General features: G+C 36.6%; 1 long non-coding RNA gene across 1 annotated transcript in view; it reads right to left on the reverse strand.

Moving 5' to 3' along the window:
- Positions 1-761: 761 nt before the first annotated feature.
- Positions 762-25,762, reverse strand: part of LOC114466150 (uncharacterized) — a 47,803-nt gene continuing 22,802 nt past the window's right edge. The window contains exons 4-6 of the long non-coding RNA XR_003674388.1: positions 3,040-3,136; positions 2,369-2,444; positions 762-1,208 (exon numbers count right to left, since the gene is read on the reverse strand). This is a non-coding gene — a long non-coding RNA (uncharacterized LOC114466150). The remainder of the gene's footprint in view (positions 1,209-2,368; positions 2,445-3,039; positions 3,137-25,762) is intronic.

A 25,762-nucleotide genomic window follows, 5' to 3' on the forward strand; every position in this document is an offset into this window, starting at 1 on the left:
ATGGCAGTGAATGTGTTGTTTGCTGTCACATCACATCACCTTCCCCAGCAGTGTTTAAGTGGAAGTGAGTGTGAAGCACCCTGATCACTATATGTCTCCAACACACCCCACCTGCCGCCACGCGCACCGATCCTCTCCTCTATGCACACACACACACATTTAAACACACACACACGCAAATAAACACAAAATCTAAACAAACGGGGAGTCAAAGCCACAAAGCAAAGTCTATCATGAACTCAGCAGAGCACCAAGAGTATAAAAATGTCTCCAAAGCCTGGCTGTCACCAACCGTCTGCCTGTATCTTTTGACACAAGTGGAGGCATCGATGTCAGAAACAGAGCAGGATGTGTGAGCACTGTCAATATATTTCAGTATTAAAACATATTTTAAAATATCAAATATTTGCACAACAAGTCTTTCCATCCCATCAAAGAATACACAAAACGACGATGTCTTAAAACCAACCTTTTATTATTATTATCATTATTATTATTATTGGTTACAATCCATTTTGTTGATTTACACATTTGTTATTTTATTATTAAATAGCTACTCAATACAAGGCAAGGCAAGGGAAATGTATTTGTGTAGCGCATTTCATACACAAGGAAATTAAATGTGCTTTACATGATCAAAAAGAAAACATTCAACAGCTTAAACAAATCAAGGAGAACATTAAAATCAGCAATAAAAACATTTGAAATCAGCAGTAAAAAATGTTAAATAACAATAACATGATTAAACATCTCCCTCTCAATCATATACGCAGTAGAGAAGAAAAGAAAAAGAAAAGAAAAGCCTTTAACTTGGATTTAAAAAGGTTCACACTGAATGCTGACTTCAGTTTGTTCCACTTCTTTGCAGCATAACAACTAAAAGCAGCGTCTCCATGTTTGCTGTGAATTCTGGGCTCCACTATCTGACCTGTGTCCATAGATCTATGAGACCTGCTGGGTTCATACCTGACTAACATCTCACTGATGTATTCTGGACCCAAACCCATTCACAGATTTATACACCAGCAGCAGAACTTTAAAGTCTATTCTGAGGCTGACTGCAGCCGACTACAAGGTGTAGAAAAATGCTGCAGCATGACAACAACAAACAGGGGACAAATAATAAGCATACAATCTGTGTGAGAGCAGGGATTAATCCCAACAAATATCAGGGGGGGTTCAGAGTCCACTGTCACGTGTCCTCGCAGCTGAAAAAAGGAGAAATTTAGGGATTAGTCAATAATCTTACACTAAATGTAACTTTTAAAAGGTATCAAATATCATGAAAGAGGGTAGGAACCACAGCTGGGCAACTTATAGTTTTGATAAAGTTTTGCGGACCATAGAATTATTTTAAAGTTGTCTCAAATTTAAGATTATTTTTTCTTTTTTTCTATTACACTCTCGAACGCACACCTCCACAGTCCTGCCATAGATCGAAAGTTTCACACGTTTCAGTTTCAGCCCCCCTCTTCTTTTTTTTTCAACACACAGGTACACACACACGTCCCCCACCCCCTGTTCTAATCTGTTCTAATCTCCACACACACACACACACACACACACACACACACACACACACACACACACACCACACACACACACACACACACACACACACACACACACACGCACACACACGCACACACACACACACACACATCTGATCCCGCCTAATGACAGCAGGACAGTCCAGTTGCTCCTCATTCAGTTTCCTAATCTGCAGTGTGAGAAATGTAATTTGTTGCTTTAAATGCACATAAACATTTACACATAGTTACATTCTCTGTGAATGTTCTCACGTTAATGGACGGTAAAACAAAATTAACTCTATTTTAGAAATGTGAAATAGAGTTAAAACATAGTTTAAAAAACAAAAAACAAAAAAAAACCTAGTTTCCTCGGTGGTAATGTTATGTAGTTTATTGAGGACTTTAGTGCTGGTTTGAATCCTCAGCCCGTTGGGTCGCTGTCCCATCACGTGGTGCTGAAATCCAGCGCCAGAGAACAGAGACGCACAAATAACCTCCATCATAAACTGGCTCCAAACGACTAAATTACTTAGTTCTGACACCTGTCACAGAACTTCATCCTGCGCAAAGATTTACACACTTAGCAGTAAATTATCTAAATTGCATTTTTAACCTCTTTAACTTTATCTCTGCACTACGTTTAAACTGTAACAACTGCACGTCACAAACCTGTGCGTAAAGGCAGATCCGTGCGTCATAAAACCAGCTGATATTGGTAACTTCCGTGAGGTAATTGGGGCAAAAACTCCACACGCACATGTGCACAAAGTGGCACCTGCTTTAAATATAAATATATATATATATATATACGCAATTAATGACTCACAATCACTTACAGCACAAGTGCGTTTCTGTGAGGTACCAGCAGCAATCCCAGCTTCAACGACGACAACAGCAGCAGCTCAACAACAGCTGTTAACACACAAACACACACACACACACACACACACACACGCACACGCACACACACGCTAAGAATGATAAAGACCTGTTATTTATGTTGTTTCAAATACGGATTATTTAAAAATACACTTAATTCATATCCTGTATCACTTTAATTTAACAGTTTTTTGAAAAAAAAAAAAAAAAAAAGTACAAGTAGCCAGTCATCCACCTTTTTAAATTCTGGAAAATTTTGACATGTAAGTTAATCAACTTAAGTTCTTTTGAGTTCTGGTAACTTATTTGGGTTTAGCGGACATACACTAACTAACTAACAAACCCAATAAATGTATCCCCCACTTCCAATTAGGAATATCATGAGTTTTTATTAAATTATAAAAGCCTAGAATAAACATAAAAACACCAAAATATCTGCAGCTGTAATACATATACTAAACTTTTTGTGAAGCCATTCAAATATCCAAAGTTTCAATAATTGTCCTCCTGCTGTTCTAGGTTTGAGATTATGATTGAATAAAGAATAAATGTGAAATTCAATAAATACAAATAGTTTTTCAATGTATAGCATATTTAACAGAGAAATAAGAGATATGACATGACTTACTGTGTGTGTGTGCAAGCGTGTGTGTGTGTGTGTCCAGATGAGGAAAGAGTGCTTAGTGTTTCACACCAGAGGCTGGGGTCATGTCATCTTTGCTTAGCTGCACAAGGAAAGATACAAAGACATAAGCAGCGTTTAAACCACAGCGTGTCATCATACAAATTAGTTTTTATAACACGCACACACACACACACACACATACACACACACATACACACACACACACACACACACACACACACACTGACAGACATGAAGACAAATGCATTTTTATTCATTCATAGTAAGTATTTACATTCATTTTTAACATTTTGGTGTAGTTTTTATATTTACAATCGTTATTTGTAAGGAATGTGCACACCACACACAGTGCGTCATATAACACACTCGTCTTTGTCTGCTGTTGTTGTGGCAGTTTGATAAAAAAAACAGACAAAAACAAAACAAACAAAAAAAAAACAGATACAAACACACATGACCAAAGTGAGACCTTCAAAAATTGTCAGGAAGTTTAAATAAAGGCTTGGTCAGTCATATATATATATATATATATATATATATATATATATATATATATATATATATATATATATAATATATATATATAGAGAGAGAGTCAGATTTTAGTTACACAGTTATTCACTCTTTAGTTTTCTCATTTCTCATTTTTTTAAAATATGATCCCAAAATATGAAGCATGGAAAAAGTGCAGTCTTTAAATCACTGTGTGATTTACAGTAACATAATTTATAAATTCAACTGTTGTGTGTTCAAACTCAAATGTGTGTGTCAGTTTACTAGTTTAATTTGAAAGAATACACACACAGCGGATGCACACACTCGTGACTGATACGACGAGTGTATGAAGCATAGCTTCTATAAATAAAATTGTTTTGTGGGTGTGTGTGTGTGTGTGTGTGTGTGTGTGTGTGTGTGCTCCCTGGTTGGAAACATGCGTCTCAGAATGTTTTTAGATTTTTCTTTATCTTTGTGTAACCTTTAACTTGTGTTAAGGCGTTTCGTATTGAGTGTATCACACAGCCGTGGACCTCACACACACACACACACACACACACACACACACACACACACACACACACACACACACACACACACACACACACACACACACACACAACTTTTATAATGTTACAAGACACTGAAACATTGTAAAATATTTGTGCATGAGGTAATATAATGACACCCCAGGCAGACATTAAACAACACACATAACACACACACTCTTGCATATACTAAATTAAAGTACCTCCATTGTACTGACACACACACACACACACACACATTCATAAAGCATCATACATGAGCTACAGTGAGATCACATGGCGCCGCTGCTGCGTCTTCACCTCGTGTTAAAGCAACAAAAGGGAAACTTTCAAGTGACGCACGTGAGAAAGTCTGCTGTCGTCCACACCTCACTTTCAAGCCAACAAAGGTCTATTTTTTGTGTGCTTCTTTTGCATCAACACACACATGATCTCAACGGTTGTTTTGGGACATTTGATCAAGAGCAGAAGCATGTAACGAGGTAACCATGTGAATTGTGTGCATCAGACGAGCAGACAGATTGGTCCCAGTTTTTGCTCTTGAATAATGAACCAACAGAATTTATCCTGTTAGTATGATCTGTCCTAAATACCATCTTTTCCTGATCCTCAATATACAGATATCTCTGCAAAATCCTCCTGACAATATACTTAAACTAAACTCAGACGCCTGCAAGCTATTTTTATACACAAACACAGAGTGGACATTAATCATTTATAGATCTGGGTCATCAAAACGCATGTAATTATAGTCAGTGTGCAACTATAGGGGGCTAGTTTATTTGGAAAACTCAACAAGAGACTAACACATCCAAATCTGACATTTTACAGATAGATTATTAAATATTTCCTTACAATTTGAAGATGTACATAAGAGTTGGTTTTCTTCAGATCACACATTTCACAGTGATTCTAACGTATAGATCCACACATCACATTCACATCCAGTGCGATCATTAACCATGCTTTCACCATCACCGCTGTGTTGGATTTTTAGCTTCAAATGACAAGATTTGGTTATGTTAAGACTGACTTCATGTGAAAACCACCAATGGCTTCATTCAACACAGTGAAACATAGATCAGCATGGACAGTTAATTAATCACTAAAGAGTTACAAATCACAGATAATAGAATTTAAACCTCCACTCAATCTGCTGTTGTGCAAAAAAAAAAAGACCAAAACACCTTAAACTTTGGTTTTAAACTGTTTTAAAAGTTAGATGGATCTATCTTCCTAGATTTAGATATCTTCTTCTATTTCTTTATGAATTTATCAGGTATAATTACTCGACACAAACTGTAAATGAGCCTCAGTTATCCCAAGGCAGCTCATTTGCATTTGCCATCCCTGGATGTGAGTTTGTGATTTTAGTTAAAATAAACTTTTATATTCAGGAGCATGATTTTCACTTTTTCCACCACATGAATATCCACTACCTGCTTGAGTTCTAATCAAAATGTCAGGATTAAGCTCTATATATTCATGTGATGATGGGGCAGTTGGTGGAAATTGTTTTTTTCTTTCTTTTTTTTACATGCAATAAATCATAGATTCATTACTGTTTCACTCCACACACAGTGGTGGTAAGCTACTACTGTAGCCACAGCTGCTCTGGGCCAGACTGACAGAAGCATGTCTGCCATCGGCCCCTCCGACCCCCACCAACACTCACTCACACGCACACGCACACACCACATTCATACAAGGCAATGTTGTACACATTTTAGCCAAACCCTATATTTTACACAAACTAATAGATTGAGTAATTCAAATAAGAAAACTGCACAACTTTGATTATTTTAGTAGTTCCATTTTTTAATCATTTTTGAATACAAATGATATACCTAATACAGTATATGTCTAATATCTGTACAGCTACAGTGTGGCTTAATGTCCAGCATTTTATTAAATCTAGGGTTAAAACTATGGAAAACAGTATGACACCCCAGCACTGTCATTTTTTTAAAGGGGGTCTCGAAACTACAATTACTACTACTACGATTCATAAAAACAATTCTAACACACTCAACTCACACAAATGTTTTAACACAATTAGTTTCTTCTGCTTTTTTAAACCATAGGAATATAAATATATATATATATATATTTACATTTTAATTAATCACATTTTTTTTCATTTTTGAAACATACTCTTTGTACATTTTCGCACTTTAAACTTTTTGTTGCATCATTAAACACACACACACACACACACACACACACACACACACACACACACACACACACACACACACACACACACACACACACACACACACACACGTGTGTACATGAAAATACTCAAACTCCTCAAGTTTGATCCACTGATTACTTAAAGTATCCTTAAATCTTGAACTGATAATATCTGGAGTTCATGTCCTTTGAGCTTTTTGTGCCAACTTTAAAAACAGTGTTTGTAATGACTTAACCTATTAGAGTCCTGAACTTTATATCTAAATAAGAATATATAAGATAAGATAAGATAAGATAACCTTTATTCATCCCACAAGGGGAAATTTGCACAATTCCAGCAGCAGATAAATAAAATATTAAATAAAAAGTAAAATAAAAAATAGAAACAGCAAAATGAAAAAATAAGACGTACACACACATGGGCCTGTACATAGTACAGAGAGAAAGAGGGAAGAACATTGTCCCAAAAATAAAAAAACATTTAAATACTTGCTTACACACTGCATTTTCTTCAATTTTGACCAAAAAAAACCTGTTTTTATGACTGCAAAAATATTGTTTATACTCAACTTAATCATCTGTACCTGCTTATATTGAGCATAAGGCAGAGTAAACCTAGTGATTTTCATCCTCAATCTATCATCTTCTAAATCTGCATACATTTATATCATGTGTGCTGCTGCTGCTGCCATTTTCACTTGCTTAACTTGTAAATTAAATGTTGATCCCATTGGGTAAGTAATAAAATAAATGAATAAACTGCACACATGCATGCCTTGTGTCTGTTTGCTTTTTGGTTTCACCCTCCAAGTTTTAGTTCAAATACATGCTTAGAAATATCGATGTCATTAATTCAACCTATAAAGTGAAATTTGAAATGAGATAATTGCTTTGGGAAAACATTCGAGCCGTTTCTTTTTGTGAGCTGTTGACTATGATTTCAAACTCATGTTTAAGCCTCTCTGCCTCTGAGCTTTAGTGCTCTCAGCCTCAGTCAGCCATTTTCTGTGAGACATGAGGAGGAAGGCCTCCCTGAGACCGAGCGTGCACGTGGACCATGCACTTCCACAAGCAGCGTCAGCCTAATGTAGCATCTCCTTCGACGTCCACGTGGGCATGTGTGCCTGAGTGGAAAAACAGCTCCTCTAACGAGGCGTCAGCAGCTGCTCCAACATCCCAGGTTGTCAACCTACATGATCTCTACAAAATGGCTGCCCAGGATGTCACCTGATGCTGATAGCTCCTGCATGTAAACCTGGGAAGGTGTTCAGACTGTCTCACGTGCATTGGATAGGATGGCTTTGAGACACGTTTGTAGCGTTAGAGAAAGCAAGATGAAGTTGTTTAACTGCTTGTTAAATTTAGATTCAGGATTAAGTTTGCTGTGAAGCAACATCTGTAAAGGATTTCAATTTTCATCAATGCATTAAATTGACAAAGATAAATAATAACAATAAACTGACAAAAAACTGATGCTAAATCATTATTTAATTAAACAAAATTAACTACAAAATTAGATGTACCATTCAAATTGTATAATAAATACAAAACACTTAATACTTAATGTTTGAGCTATAAAAGAATGGCATCGTTAGATAATTTACCATGTTCGAAATAGCGATGGACAATATGATATTTATCAACCAATAACTGATCATTTTGAACTTCCTTTGCTAATAACTAATTAAAAAAATTATATATATATATATATATATATATATATATATAAAATTCATCCTCAAATCATTCAAAAGACCATTCTGTCTGAATGTTTTAATAAAACTTTTTGAGTACGAGGACAAAGAGGAAGTGGATCTGTTACAATCAATAAATAAAATGCCTTAAACATTGATTTGTTCACTTTCATTAATAACAACACGATGCCAAACCAATCAAAGTGCATGAGTTAAAAATGACCTTAACCATACTTTGCTCACTGATGAAGCCGATCTGTTCCCATCAATTATAAAATGTGTAAATCCTAATAAAATATTTCATTCTGGTAATGTTCCGCAAGCACCGGGTCGTGGACCGATACCAGTCCAAGGACCATCTGGCGCAGGGTCTCGAGGAAAATAAATAAAGTTTTTAAAAAATAATGTTTTTATTTTTTATTTGATGTAAATTCTGATCATTTGAGTGACATCAACTGCACTCAGAGCATGTGGTTGTGTTGCCTCTGTAGCTCCAATGTTTATATATACTGTATATGCTATAATTTTTCACGTTAAACCAATTAAAGACGGTAAATGTGCTGCTGTCTTCCTGTGAGGCTGTGAAAAAACATTATATTCACTGTTGTCATATCCTCAGGAAGGAAAGTTGCTATTGACTGTGCTCAAACTCGCTAGAAATCACTAGATCAGTGGTTCCTAAATGTTTCACAGGCCTGTACCCCTTCAGACATTCAACCTGAAGCCATGTACCCCCGACTCCTGCACACTTAAAAAAAACATAATAATGTAATACAATGTACAATGGAGCCCTACAGTCAAATTTGTCTCTGAATTTCACCAAACCTGTTGAGGAATAATATATATTAAAAAAGAATAATAATCTGTAAGCACACAAATTAATTAGTCTACTGGCATTTTCAGTGAAAACCAATCTTTTTTTTTTTTTTTTAGGAAAAATAAATACTAAACATTTGTTGATTGAACGTATACCAGTAAAAAAGCATATTGACCACCCTGAAACTGTGAAATACAACTGGCTACAACTTTAATGAGAAGGGTGAGGCTGGGAGGACGCACAGAACTCTGCAATATTTGGCTGAATTTAATATTTGTGCGTTTTCTCTGTCTGAGGTTGCATGACGGGGCTCTGCCTGTGTAACTTGTGGCAATGCATGGAGGCTCCTGACTGCTGGACCACTTTTTTTAATTTATTTTTATTGAACAAGTACAGATACAAACAAAAAGGCACCTTTTTCACATTAATACAGATTATAGACAAAGTTAAAAGACAAAACAAAAAACAACCAAAGGGGCAAAACAATGTACCAATCAAACAACAGATTGGGCTTTTCAAAAATATCAAGTTTTTTTCATGAATGAAACAAGTCTAGAGGCATTTCTGCCATGAAGAAGAGAAGAAGTTTAAGCTCGTTCCTCCAGTGCTTAAAATTAGGCTTAGATTAAAAAAAAAAAAAAAAACATTTATGAATAATAATAATAATAATAATAATAATAATAATAATAATAATAATAATAATAATACATTTTATTCATAAGGTGACTTTCAAGGTACAAGGTCATTGTACAGAAAGCAGGTTAAAAACAGTAGAAAACAGATTAAACTGTATAATATAATATTTACCTAACAAAACAATAATATTCACACCAAAATCAATCATCTTATCATTAACAAAAAAAGCCAAATTTTACATCGGATACAATGAACATATTAAGTTGAATCCCATAGAAAAAACTCCAAAAACGAATCATGTCACACACACACAAAAAAAGGATGATCCAAATCCTCAGTTCTTCACAAAATATACAGAAACCAACATCCAAATTAAATCTATGTCTCAGTAATTCTTTTGTGGGGTAAACATCATTAATAACCTTAAACTGAAGTTCTTTCACTGTGGGCAAAACTGAATAAACTAAGTATTTGCATCTTATCTTTTTTCCTTTTGGGGAATTCGAACTCAAAAAAGTATTTCTTATAAATTTGTTGTTATATTTAAAGTTACAAAATTCATCACCATTAATATAAAGCTGTCTTAATTTAGGGATAACTTTGAAATGTATTATATCTTATTTAATCATATTCCTATAAGTGATAGTGGAGGAGCCTTAACACCCGTACCACAGTTTGGGAACCGAGGCACTAAATGATCACCTCACCTGTATTATCTATGTTTGCCTTCAGGAAGTGAAGGTGGATGAGGAGGATTAATTATATATTATGCTTTCCTCTTCAAAATTCTCAAATAAAACTAAGAATTGTTCATTCTAGAAACTCGTCCCACATGTTGTGGTTAGCTTAGCACAGGGGTCTGCAACCTTTACTCTCAAAGGAGCCATTTTGCCTGGATTAAAGTCCTCCCGGAGCTCAATAAAGACAATACAGTGAATTAAATTCTATACAGTTAAAATCATATTGAATAATGTTTGATTTAATTTCATTTGATTTTTAGTGATCACGTAAATGGCAACTTAAAAACTGTTTAAAATAAAATTAAATAAATTGACATCTAGAAATAAAACAATATCTTTCATCTTCGAATTCTTACGCATCTCAGTTTACATGAACACAATGTTATATAAAGAAGATTTTTTCTTTTTAGTTGATGTATTTGGAAGGCTAAAAGTAACTTGAATTTGATAAGACATGATCATGTGATCAACACATGCTAATTGCTCGTTTCTTGCCACACATAAAGAATGCATATTAAACCTGCACATTGACGGTTAAATTAATTTATCCCCACAGAAATAAAATCTCTATTTTCTTCCATAATAGTGTTTTTGTTGGTTTAGTTATCTTACCAGAGATTTAAAACTTAAGGTTAGCCACAGGTGCAGGAAAGTTGATGGTCTGTAGATGTTGCAGGAGGTGAAAAGGAAGGTGACCGAGTCATTGCACAACGGGATTTATTTTTAGGTTAACACATTGTTATATCTTGATTTTGTTTGTCATTAATCATTAATAGCCTCTGTAAAAAAAAATTAAAAAAACTATTTATTTCAATAGTTTTTTTAAGTTATAGGGAGCCATTGCAAAAGAGGCAAAGAGCCACATTAGGCTCCAGAGCCGCAGGTTGCAGACCTCAAAGGGTAAAGGGGGTATGATGTCCGGCTAACCCTTTGGTTCAAGTTCTCTTATCAGGTTGATAAAAAGCTGAAGACATTTATCTCTATTGTTTCATAATCAACAGGAGAGAACAAGCTCTTTTTTTCTGTTTGATGAGAAACGGCTCCAGGACACTGTGTCTGTGCAGGCACTACGTGGAGACGTTACATGAGCTGTTGCCCAAAAAACATGTAATGAAAAAAAAAAGGCACTCAAAGGTTGTTTTGATGTTTTTCATTCGAACATGATCTCAGCTGAATGTTTTTCACAACGTTAGCATCCTTTACAAAAATGACGGCAAATTGAAGCTGAAAGAACGAGCATTAGCCGCCCGTGTCTGCATCATGTGCTGCTTAAAATCATTTGTGAAGTCCTGCTGGGTTCATAGAGGAGGGGGTTACAGCACTAAAGACTTGTTTTGATGATATTTCATTGAGGTTTAGGTGTTGGTAAATGTGTGTGCCTTTTTTTTATTTAGTCATATCAATCCACACACATGATACTATTTTATTGCATTAACTCCATATCACATACATGTTTTTTCTTTAAAGGTTTAACATGTTTTGTTGCTTCAACATATAAGGGAAATGTCCATGTTGCAAATAATTTAGGGTAAACAGTATTATCAACTGTGATTTTAAGTGGTTGTTTTATTATTTGAATCTGTGTCTGTGCCCCCCTAACCAAAATGTCCTAGACCCGCCCCTGGTCACATGCAGGCCTCTTTGTACAGAGATGGGACTAAAGTTTATTAGAGTGGTTGCAACCCTCTTAGTTTTTATGATTTCTACATGTCAGAATCCTCGTCTGCACGGTGTTAACTTTACAGCAATTACAAATTTTAACCTCTTATTTGAGTATTTCTGGTGTCTTGTTATCCCTTATCTTTAATACATTTCTATTTAAATGAAAAGCAACATAAACACTGACAAACAAGAAGATAAGAGAAAATTGCAATGATTATACAATATAAAGGAAGAAGAAAAAAATGGAAAAATGAAAAGAAAAAAGCAAGTAAAGGAACACAGGTTTTTAATTTTTTTCAAAGTTACGCACATTTATTAATGTAATGAATTTAATTCCCATACAATACATAAATACCTTGTTTTGTGTGTGGCAGGAACAAATTATATAGGATGGGATCCAGGGCCACTCCTCAGGATGTTTTTGCTATCTTTTTATCACTATTATTTCCTGTTGTCATATACCTTTGGCCATCACGAGTTGATAACGACAACCCCCAACTCGGCCCCGTTTGGTCTCAGGGGCCAAAAAACACCCTTTTTGGGAAGAGCTTCTGCAAAAAAAATGTAATTGTGAATATTAATGTACTGCAGCTCCATAAATGCTCATATAACCCTAAAATTTTGCATGGTGTATCCTGACACATAGAAGAAACTATCGGAAAAATATTCTAGGGATTTCTGCCTTTTTGATGTGAAATATCACTCTCCACATACCCCAAAAGACAAGAAAAATGTCTGTCCGTTTGACAAATTGGCAACAAAAGTGATCATTTTCAAGCATTTTATAACACATATCACTGTCTCAAATGTACATAAAAAACTTCCCAAGTTTATAAGCTTCAATTTAAATCCAAGATGACCTTTTTATCAAGAGGATGACAGCACCTATGACCAAAGATCTCCATTGGACCTCAAATCGAAGAAAACTGAACCTTCAAGCTTTACCATTCCATATGGAATTAAGCTTTTTTTTATTTTTATTTTTTGCATATGAACAATATTTTAAACAATTTGAGATTTGACTTGATTGCTATTGTATATTAAGTAAATTGCATGAAAAGTAAAAGTAATAATAGGCTAAATTTGGAAATCATTGTAAAATAAAAGATGACAATTGTAAGATAATGGTTAATTGGTGTGTGCAAAGTGGGTGTCTGTGTTTGTTTCTGTGCGTTACCCCCATGATGGACTGGCTGTGCTCGCTGCTGCACACTGAGTTCATCTGGTCTGACTCCAGCACAAGATTAGCTGATAAACAACAAACTGTTAACATTGTGCAATTCAGGCTAGTGACGTTTACCTCTAAGTTAAATGAAAAAAAAAAAAGTTGAACTGTGCAAAACTGCTGTACTCCTCTGTAAAAGCCTGAATAAGAATATTAAGAGGTCGCATTGACAAACAATCCATTAAAACTCTTTAGTACAATTTAGCCACAGCTTGCTACAGGTAAGATTAAAGGAAGGAGGAGGTTCATTTTACTGAGTTTACCATGCAAACATAGGTTAAGTTTAGATGTATTCAGGGTTTTTGGTCACTTTAATCACCAAAATCAGCCACAAGATCCAGGAGAGGCTAAATTTATATGCAATAAAGTAAAATTCAATTTCAAATAACTTGTTTTCTACTGACAACTACACTACAATTATAATGCAAACTGTAAAATGCATGTTTTACATTTGTCATAATGTGAAATGTCTGGTTTGTAATAAAGCTGCAATTTATTCTTTGTGGTGGCTCTCACAACCATTAATAGTTATTTGTTAGTTTGTTTGTTTGTTTGTTTTTTCCTCCACATTAAAAAAAGGAAAATGTGAACGACAAGTAGCAGAAAAGAAGTCAAACTTAGAACATCTGCCCCTCCATAAAAAAACAATTACCATCATTAACATATTATTATCTGTAAATGAGAACAAAATTCAACAATTGTATGTAAAAATGATAAAGATCATCATAAAAATCATAATAATAATAATAATAATAATAATAATAATAATAATAATAATAATAATAAGAAGAAGAAGAAGAAGAAGAAGAAGAAGAAGAAGAAGAAGAAGAAGAAGAAGAAGAAGAAGAAGAAGCGATATTGACTTTCTGTAGAGGTTTTTCTCTTAATATGTAAATAAATGTTTGAATAAATAATAATAAAAACTTAATTGAAATATGTGCATGTGTCTATGAGAAAGACAGAAATAAGAACTTCATATTGTTAAATTTCTCCATATCGCAGCCTGTGTGTGTGTGTGTATTTGTGTGTGTGTGTGTGTGTGTGTGTGTGTGTGTGTGTGTGTGTGTGTGTGTGTGTGTGTGTGTGTGTGTGACAGATAATACAGAGAGAGATCAAATAGAGGAGATTGTGTGAGAGTGAGTCAGTAAGTGGCGCCATGAGTGCGTCAGAGTACAAGTGGCAATTTACTTGTGAAACTGTGTATTCCTGACATATGTGAGCATGTGTGAGTGTGTGGTTGCCTGTGTGTGTGTATGTGTGTGTTTATAGTCCATTAATTGTGAACACAAAGTGAGGAGAAGTTTGTTATCACGTTTGATTGGATGCGAACTGAGAAAAGGAATCAACATTCGGATTTGAGAAGTTAAGGAGTGGAGAAGATTTCACCCATGTGTCGGAGGCGACGTCATGAACTTCATTAAAAGTTGTCGTGTCTCACTGCAGCACATGAAACTCGCAGCTGCAAAACAGCAAATCTATTAATAACCCTAATCATACCTGTGGAAGTGAATGTACGTGAAACAACTTTCTGCCACCTTAAAAACATCCCCAGAGTGAAAAGTTTCACGTCAAAAACCAGGAGTAGATGGTCCATGTTTTGATTTGCAGCAGACTGGACTATTACGGTGGTCTTCTGTCCCAAAGAGCATCAAACAGTTTAAGCTCCAGTCTTAAATTGCACCAGTTCGAAGGTCTGTAGACTGGCCCCCAGTCAGAATAGACTCAGTAAACACTTTAAAGTTATTTCATTGATTTATAAATCACTGCATCCATCAGTGAGATGTTAGTTGGTCCAAACCAGGGTTGAAGTCACTTATAATTGTAATCACATAATTGATATTGAATTACAATGATGGTGTAATTATAATTGTAATTTCAAAAATCTGTTGCTGTTGTAATCGTACATTAATTGTAATTGTCTTTAGATAATTGACTTTGTAATTGTAATTGGCATTAAAAATATGTCAAAATTGTTGATTATAATTTAACACAAAACTGGGGAACCATGTTACAGTTCCATGTACAGTTCTACACATATGTAGTTAACAATTATTAAAATATGTTTCATATCCTGCAGCTTCCCCACATTTTACAATTTAAGAAATGTATAAATCGAGGGGTATACTGACACAAAAAAGGCTCAGACCAAATCTATATTTTCATTGATTAGGAAGTCAAACAAGGAAACCAATAGATAGGAAATAACTTAGATTATAGATAATTGTTTTTAGTGTATTTTACAGCTGATTTATTGTGATTAGTTGTAATTGAACTTTAGTAATTGAGGGCGTAATTGTAACTGACTTTCCGAGTATAAAAAATAATTGTAATTGGGAAAAAATGCTGCTCACAGTAATCGTAATTTCATTGTAATTGAAAACTTAATTGTAAAAATGTAAAAATGTAATTGACCCCAACCCTGGTATAAACCCAGCCACTCTCTCAGATCCATGGACACAGGTCAGATAGTGGAGCACAGAGTTCAAACCAAACATGATGATGAAACTTTTAATTGTTCTGCTGCAAGACAATTAACTGATGTCTGCACCAAATGCAACCTTAAAAAATAAAATAAAAATAAAAAAACAGTGTAGTAAGTAAATTATAATTATTTAATATTTTACCAAAATAAACACCACACAATTCAAGGATTCAAAAACATAATTCAATATACAATGTCACTGTTTTAGTTTCCAACAAAATAATAGAAAACACTAATGTAAAAATATTAAATGGATCAAATTAAAACAAATGTAATTCAAGACGCTCATTACACATGAAAAGACAAACATTGCTCTATCATTCAGTTTCTAATCAGTTTAAGAAACTGATTAGAAAAAAACATTATTGTGATGTTGTGAGTTTACTGTCCCTCTGAAGTGGTTGTTTTGCTTGTGTCAACTTTATTACATGGAGTTTATTAACAATGCTTCATGTATAAGAAAATTGAAGAACACACACACACACACACCCACACACACACACACACACATACACACACCTGTATACATGTGTTAAACTCTCCTGATAAGATATGTTATCTATTATTAATAATAATAATAATAATAATAATAATAATAATAATAATAATTCATTTTATTTAAAAGCGCCTTTCAGGCCACCCAAGGACACTTTACAGTAAAAACAGAATAATAAAAACAGTGCAATACATTAAAAACAGCATAGTACAAAGAAAAGAAAAGAAAAGCAATGAAGGTAAAAATAGGGATGAGAATTTACAGAGCGGGCTGATTGGAAGAGATGGGTTTTGAGTCTGGATTTGAAGAGGGGTAAGGTATCGATGTTTCTGATGTTCGGTGGAGTTCCAGAGTTTGGGAGCAGAATGACTGAAAGCTTTGCTCCACCTGTGGATGGCCTTGAAAGTGTATAGGAGGATTTTGAAGTTGATTCTAGAGGAGCCAGTGGAGCTGCTGGAGGACAGGGGAGATGTGGTCAGAGGAGGGGGTTCCGGTGATGATACGGGCTGCAGAGTTCAGGACCAGTTGGATTTTATGGAGGATTTGTGAGGAACATTGAAAAGGAATGAGACAAAAATCAATCTGGGAAGTAACGAGTCTGTGAACCAGGATGGCAGTGGAGTGAGGAGTGAGAGAGGGGCGTAGGTGGAAGTATGCAGACCAGGTTATGTTATTGATGTGGGAGTGAAATGAGAGGGAGCTGTCGAGGATGACACCCAGACTCTTGACCTGAGGGTAGGGGAACACGGTGGAGCTGTCAATGGTGAGAGGAAAAGAGTTAGCTCTAGAAAGGATGGATTTGGTGCCAATGAGGAGGAGTTCTGTCTTATTGTAATTAAGTTTGAGGAAGTTGGAGATGAACCAGTTTTTAATTTCTGAAAAGCAGTGAGTAAGGGAGGAGGAAGAGAGTGGAGTCAGGTTTACTGGACAGATAGAGCTGGGTGTCATCCGCGAAGCAGTGAAAATGAATGCCAAATTTCCTGAAGATATTGCTGAGTGGAAGGAGATAGACGATAAAGAGAAGGGGGCCCAGGACGGAGCCCTGGGGAACACCAGAAGTGACGAGGGAGGGCTGGGAAGTGAAGGTTTTGAGTTAAATGAACTGAGTGTGGCCTGAAAGGTAGGAGTGGAACCAGTGGAGGGGGGTGTGAGTGATGCCAATAGAGGAGAGTCTATTGAGGAGGAGGGGGTGAGAAATGGTGGCGAAGGCCCAACTCAGATAAAGGAGATTGAGGATGGAGGTTAAACCAGAGTCTGCTGCCATGAGGAGGTCAATGGTGATTTTGAGGAGTGCAGTTTCGGGGCTGTGGAGGGGTCGGAAACCGGATTGGAATTTTTCATATAGGCTGTTTTGGGTGAGGTGGGAGTGCAGTTGAGAGGTGACGATTTTTTCTAAAAGTTTTGAAATGAAGTTAAGGTGGGAAATGGGGCGTAAGTTATTGAAATCATTGGGGTCTGAAGCAGATTTTTTCAGAATGGGGGTGATTACTGCAGATTTAAATTGAGGGGACGATTCCAGTGCTGACAGGGAGGAGTGCATGATGGCTGATATGAAGGGAAGCAGAGAAGAGAGGCAGGACTTGACCAGGACTGTGGGGATGGGATGGAGTTGGCATGAAGAGGGTTTGGATAAGGAAATGGTCCGGAATAGTTCATCAGCCGTGCAGTTGGTGGGGGTGACCCCTGAGCAGCAGATTCAATTCATTAACTCTATGGTGAGATATGTGGGTAACAAACATGGTAAAGTGAACAATGCATACTTTGATTAGTAAAACTTCTCCACTCTATCATACATTTGTCAAACAAGGAATATAGTTTAACATGGAGTCAAAGTGTGTTCATATACAATGATTTACTAACTTTGCAGCCACAGTAAAATGAGGATGATGACGATGAGATGCACATGGATGAGTGTGAGCACAGCAGGTATTCAGGCTGGAGTAAGAGGTAAATGAGGTGATGGTGAAAGACAAAAAGGAGAACAAAATGGTCCTGGTCCCTGTGTGTGAGGATTTCCCTTAATTTAATCCATACCTCAGGCTCCTCAAAGAAATCAGAGGGGAGGATAAAGACGGAGCGAGGGGGAAAGATGGAGACTGAGGAGGGAGAGAGGGGAGAGAGTGGAGTCACGAGTGAGACCTGGGCAACAAGAGGCAGATGAGAAATACTGAGCTTTGAAAGGATGGAAATAGATATAAATGTATTATGACTCGATCTGAGTTGGATCCAGACATGCTGTAACCAGCGGGTTTGTGGTTAGACCTTCACGTCAGAGCATATAATAGATTTGGTTCAATCAATGGATCATCTGCCTTTCACTGTCACCTACACCCAAAAGGTGTGCAAGGAAGGAGATGCTAATATGACAAATGAGGCAAGGCCTTTTTAATGTACAATGCAGGTCTGGCTGTGTTTTAAATACATTCCTTATATTACACTTGTATAAAAATTACATGCTTGAGTAAAATGCAGATATACCTGAGGAATGCAACAGGCGTGAATAATGATTTAATGTGGTTTCTACCTAATTTGGACACTTTTAATAATTACAAAAGCAGAATTAAAGACTCATCTTGTTTTCTCTGACACATTTAAACTTTCACTGATGCATTTTAATTGTACATCTATTTGTTACTGGGTCACAAAGAAAGTATACAATTTTAAAAAATAAATGTGTTTTATTTAAATTTATGCTCCAGTCATTTTAGTTTGAATAATTGCCACTACAGCTTTTTGAAGCAGCAAGATGTCGCCGGTGATACGAGCAACCCTGTACGCAAAAGTTCCCATGAGATCCACTCACAAACCTTTGGCTTTCTACACCCTTCATCCTTCAAAGTCCATGATTTTCAAAAAGTGCTTTCACCCAATGAGGGACAATTATGGGCCTGGTAAATCCACCTGGAACTAAACTTTAATCTATGATTCTGTCGATCACAACACAGATAGTCCCAGGAAAAGTGGCTGTGATGAAAATGTGGCTCTACCAAACTTAAAGGGTGTATTAAAGCTGCCAGGCACATCTCCAGTGGATATTTCTTCCTCTGACTCACTAGAATATCTTCTCCGCCCCCCTCTGCCAGAACGACCAGTGTTTATCTCCTGCTCACTCGTGTCACTTGTGGCCAAGCAGCTGCTGTGTGATCTGAGTGTAAACAATGTGAGCTGAACGAAATTATGGAATTGGTCAGCTGGTTTCTCAATGCAATCAATCAAATTTTTTCGACAAAAAGACCGGGCAGGGGTGAGCCTGCGTGTCCGGACAGAACAAAAAATGACAGGGACGTCTTATCATGACGCTTTTTAGCCTTATTTACAGCTTACCGAAGTGCTCTTTTCGTCGTCTCCAAAGATAAAAGGAATTGAACCCTCAATCAGACAAAGTCTTTCGGCAAATCCTTCTTTATACTGGCGGAGGTTGCTGAAGCAGTCATCCTTGAAGTGCTTCGTGCACACAAAAATGACCTTACCCACAGATGTGGGTACATTTCCGTGAAAAATAAAACTCAACCAGGCACTTTGAAAAGGTTCTGATGCTGGGAGACGATGTAATGAAGCGTGTGGGTTACTACATCCAACAACCCAACATTTTGATTTATCCTCTCGTAACTTCGGCATCCTTGAGCTTGGACTACAAAATAAAAGCGAGAAATAAAAATGGCGGATTGCTCGAGGTGTTGAACCTGGAGTTAATGTACTAATTTGACAGTTCCGCTGCAAATACTGTGATGTAATAGTTTAAAAAACGTAACAAATGTGAGAAAAACAGAATATAAAGATATCTACGGAGCACCTGAAGAGACGAATTTGATTTTTTTCTGTACTTCTAAGCACTCTAAATATACAACAAAATGCATTTAAGGGCTAAAAAAGTGGATTTAGCATAAACCTGCTTTTTCCCCTCACCTCTCCTCCTGTTGTTCTCACATTTCATCTAAATACGGGGCATCTCCATGCGCATGGTGACCCACAGTTCTCCTGTTTTTGTCCTCCCATGTTAACTGAAATGCTTGTACAGATCTTTATGATTTTTATTTATTATTTATAAATCAAATTTACTTACTTACTTACTGACTGCAGACTGTGGCTGCTCTAGTGACAATAGAACTCCTAAAACTGCTCCAGACACACCAAAAGTAGGTTCAACACACAGCTTTGTGTTGATCGTAGTAATCGATAAAACAATATTTAAGAAAACGTGGAGACAAGTGCCTCAAAAACACAGATGAATTCTAAAATGTTTCTCGGTGATACACAAAACATGAGTGATGTAAGCTTGAGCAGGAGGAGACAGACATGAACATGACCAAAGGTGTAAAGAATACTGATATATTTACTCAAGTAGAAGTTCTGTCACTTGATTGGAATTGTACTTAAGTGCAAGTACAAGTAAGTCATACATAAAATACTCAAGTACAAGTAAAAAGTAGCTCAATTAAATAATACTCACAGTAAAAGTTACTATAGTTACTTTCACCCCCCACGTTTATTTCTGGTAATAAATCTTGCCATGTTCCCCTGCATACAGTAAACATCTCATGTATAAACTTAAAAAGGAAGAAACCAATTCTTGCACAATTAGAACTTAATTTATTTTCCAACGACATCTGTATAAAATGAAATGTTTGTCCAAATGTATAATTCTTTTTTAAAATAAAATAACACCAATTATTTCAAATCATAATAAAAAAAAAAAATCCTCAGGCTCTCAGTATAGCTACATTTATGAACTCTAAAAACCAGAAAATAACCAGCATTCAATGCTGTTTTGACGCAGTGCATTTTTGTAATTTTTTCTAGTTTCACGATGTCCGTTGATCATTTTAAAACAAAAAATAATAATTTACTCAGTAACGGTTGGGTGTAAAAATTTAACAAATTACTTTACGTCTTTTAAAATGTACTTAAGTACAAGTAAAATTAATGATTAAGAAATCTACTCTAAAAAGTATAAGTAGCCATAAAAGCAACTGAATTACAGTAAAATCAGTACTGCTCATCTGTTACTGTTACATCTGCCAACAACCTCTGCACTGATGGGCAGTGACCCTAACCACGATGATGCAAACTCACACAAACATCTGCCAGAATCAAGCACAGGATTATTATTAACCCAATTTAAAAAAAAAAAATCACTTTCTTCATCTAAACGCCTAAACATAGCTGCAGATGTGGTTATTGGTTGGTTCGTCATTGTTGGTGATAAACAGTTAAACAGGTGTACCTGATAATGTGATAGTGAAACATAAAATCACCTGAAGTAACTCCAGTTTTTTTAATAGTTCTTTAAAAGTACTCAGTAGTGACCTCAAAACCACCAGACAAAAGTGCAAGAATGCATGACACCCAAAGATGGTGTGACCAGAAAAGAGCTTCATTTCCTGTTATGAAGCCAGACACACAAAAGTAGCGACGTCTTGGAAACGTGAAGTTAGCTCCGACTGACCTCTGTGAATAACACAGAGTTCAGAAAAGTGTGCGTGTGTGTGTGTGTGTGTGTGTGTGTGTGTGTGTGTGTGCGTGTGCGTGTGCGTGTGCGTGTGTGTGTGTGTCATCTTGTGTGCCAGTCCACAGCTCGAGCGTATAAAACATTGCTCAGCTAAAAATAAATAAATGGCTCCAGAGAGGGAAGAAAAGCATTGTGCGCCGTGAGTCATGACCAGGAGTGGTGGTGACAAAACACCCCCACCCAGTCCGTGCTACACACACACACACACACACACACACAGACACACTCACATTCTCTTCCTCATTCAACTGACACCATCCGATTCTCAAAAACTCCAGAAACTACTAGAAAATTTAACGTGTCCATTTATATCTTCATTGATGGTAGTTTTTAGATCTGTGCATTATTTTAGACAGGGGGGGGTTATGATTGACACATAAAAACAAGAAATGAACACTTTCATGATAGTTTTGTGCAGCTCAATCGTACTGTACCACGCATCTGCGTGCAGCACAACGCAGGCACCACACAAATCCATGTACACACGCACACACACACACACACACACACTACCCAAAGCTTGTACAAACCATCAGTAGTTCCCACACTACAACCCATTATGCTTGCTATGATTGCATGTTCAAGTGACCCCAGTATCATCTAAAGCAACCTGAATAAATGTGGATGGAACATTTTTTAGTTAAAACTGTTTGGGGTCAAATTAACCCCAAAGAACGCCAAGTACAGTGGGTTGCATAAGTATCTGCACCCCTTTAACTTTTCGTCATTTTGCCACGATATGAACCACAAACATAATTTTATGTGAAAGACACACACTAAGTGACACACAATCGTGAACTGAAATGAAAATTATACATGATATTGAACTTTTTTTATAAATTCAAAAACTGAAAAGTGGGGTGTGCAAAAGTATTTAACGCCCCTGGGTTAGTACTTTGTGGAACCGCCTTTTGTTGCTATTACAGCTGCAAGTCTTTTGGTGTATGTGTCTACCAGTCATGCACATCTTGAGACTGGAATTTTTGCCCATTTTTTTGTGCAAAACAGCTCAAACTCAGTTAAATTAGATAAAGAGCGCTTGTGAACCGCAGTTTTCAGATCTTTTCCACTGATTCTCAATTGGATTTAGGTCTGGACTTTGACTTGGCCATTCTAATACGTGGATATTTTTTGTTTTCAACCATTTCGTTTTTGCCCTGGCTTGATGCTTATGGTCGTTGTCTTGCTGGAAGGTGACTCTCCGCCCCAGTTTCAAGTCTTTTGCACTGTATTTGGCCACATCCATCTTCCCATCAACTCAGAAAAGCTGAAGAAAAGCACCCCAGAGGATGATGCTACCACCACCATGTTTGACAGTGGGGATGGTGTTTTCAGGGTGATGTGCAGTCTTACTTTTAGGCCAAACATAGCGTTTTGCATTTAGGCCAAAAAGTTCAATTTTGGTCTCATCTGACCAAAGCACCTGCTTCCACATGTTTGCAGTATCCCCCATGTGACGTCTTCTGGCTTTCTTTTAGTCTCTTTTCTATAAAGGCTACATTTGTGGTGTACGACTAATAGTTGACCTGTGGACAGGTTCTCCCATCTGCAGCTGTTACTCTCTGCAGTTCATCAGGGTCATCATAGGCTTTTTGGATATAGCTCTGGTCAGTGCTCTCCTTGTTCGGTCGGTAAGTTTAGGAGGACGGACGTGTCTTGGTAGATTTGCAGTGATGCTGTACTCTTTCCAATTCTGGATGGTGTATTTAACTGTACTTTGAGAGATGTACAAAGCTTTTTATAACCTAACCCAGCTTTATACTTCGCCACAACTTTATCCCGGACCTGTCTGGTGTGTTCCTTGGACTTCATGAAGTTGTCTGCTTCCCAACATTCTCTTAACAGACCTCTGAGACCATCACAGATCAGCTGTATTTGAACTGAGATTAGATCACATACAGGTGGACTCTATTTAGTCATTAGGTCAACATGTGGCCATTCAGAAATCATCATCCATATTCTAAGAAGACAAGGGGTAGATACTTTTGCACATCCCACTTTCCAGTTTTTTTGTTTTTTAAAAAGTTCAAAATGATGTATAAATTTAATTTCACTTCACATTTGTGTGTCACTTAGTGTGTGTCTTTCACGTAAAAATTCAACTAAATATATTTATGTTTGTGGCCCATAGAGTTGCAAAATGTTGAAAACTTAAAGGGGTGCGGACACCCACTGTATATACTACCCATAGAGGACACTGAAAACATATCTAAGGGTTAGGTCAGGGGTCTGCAACCTGCGGCTCTGGAACCTAATGTGGCTCTTTGCCTCTTTTGCAATGGCTCCCTATAGCTTAAAAAAAACCATTGAAATAAAAATTATTTTTTTTTACAGAAGCTGATTAATGGCAAATAAATTCAAGATATGAGAATTTGTTAACGTAAAAATAAATCATGTTGTGCAATGACTCGGTCACCTTTCTACTTCATCTCCTGCAACATCTACAGACCATCAACTTTCCTTCACCTGTGGCTAACCTTAAGTTTTAAATCCCTGGTAAAATAACTAAACCAACAAAAACACTATTATGGAAGAAAATAGAGATTTTAATCGTGTGAGAACAGATTCATTTAGCCGCCAATGTGATGGTTAAATATGCATGCTTTATGTGTGGCAAGAAATTAACAATTAGCATGTGTTGATCACATGATCATGTGTTATCAAATTCAAGTTATACTTTTAGCCTTCCAAATACAAAAACAATCTTTACATAACATTGTGTTCATGTAAACTGAGATGTAAGAATTTGAAGACGAAAGATACTGTTTTATTTCTTGAATTAATTTTATTTCATTTTAAACTGTCTTTAAGTTGCCATTACATGATCAATATAAATCAAATCAAATTAAATCAAACATTATTCAATATAATTTTAATTGTAGAGAATTTAATACACTGTATTGTCTTCATTGAGAAGGTATTTTTTCAGCTCCGGGAGGACTTTAATCCAAGTGAGATGAGGCGAAATGGCTCCTTTGAGAGTAAAGGTTGCAGATCCCTGGGTTAGGTTAAAAGGCAGATGTTAACTATTTGAGGTTGAAGTTTTATTTTGAAAGGAATCGTGCACATCATGTGGAAATGTTGTTGTTTTTTTACGCAATTTTATATTTTGTGATGAGCACTATGAGACGCCTATTACTGTATTTGTGATTTTGGATGGAGTGAGATATCTGAAATGTAACCTTAATGATGATTTATGCAATGATTCATGTTTTTGCTGCAGACCAGGCTTTGCACGTGAGCCTTGAGTTTGACATACTTGCAGATAAGGAGGGACAAAGTCTATAACAGTACACAAATCTAACCTTTAACATAATCTCAAATAATCATTTTAAAATACCTTAAAACAAGAATTAAAGGGGCAGTATTGTGAAAAATTCACTTAATAATGCATGGTTTTGCTACAGTGATATTTAGCCTCATTCAGAGAGTCAAAGTTGAAAAAGTTCTGTTTTCTCTCTCCCCTGTAATTCCACATTTTGTAAAAACTCAGTTTCAAATGAGCGAGATGGATTTTTCTCCCCTTATGAGTCATAAGGAGGAAACTCTTCCTCCTGACAATCCTGGCTCCACCTACCCTATAAGAATGTGAGATCCTCCCTCTCAAACTACCTCAACGGGCATCGTCACTGCGGTGTCATATAGACTTTACTTCATTGTCATATATTCAAAGCTACACAAAATTTGTTCTGTGCATTTAACCCCTCCCTGAGGACCAGTGAGCTCAGAATCAGTTTAATTTTTAGTAGCCGTTAAATGGTAAATGGAGCGCTTTACATATCAGCTCATTCACCCAATCACTCTCACATTCACACACCAGTGGGACAGGACTGCCATGCAAGGAGCTAGTTGACCACTGGGAGCAACTTAGGGTTCAGTGTCTTGCCCAACGACACTTCGACACATAGTCAGGTACTGGGATCGAACCCCCAACCACTCGATCGGAAGACGACCCTCTACCACCTGAGCCACGGTCGTCCCGTTGTATCGCCTCATATCGCCTTTGACATGATCTGACGTTGGACAAAACAGTAGACTAACACCTTAAAGTTGATATCCAGAGTTTCTGAGAAATCTATGTTTAAGTATGATTCTTTTGAAATAGTCTTTTACTATGGTCTACTGCCGCGGTGGTCATTCATATACGTCAATGTATATAAATCCTGCCTTCGTCCTATAGGCCCCTATACAAATTGCAAATCGCG

The sequence above is a fragment of the Gouania willdenowi genome, chromosome 6, assembly GCF_900634775.1.
Source record: "Gouania willdenowi chromosome 6, fGouWil2.1, whole genome shotgun sequence".
Classification (NCBI taxonomy): domain Eukaryota; kingdom Metazoa; phylum Chordata; class Actinopteri; order Blenniiformes; family Gobiesocidae; genus Gouania; species Gouania willdenowi.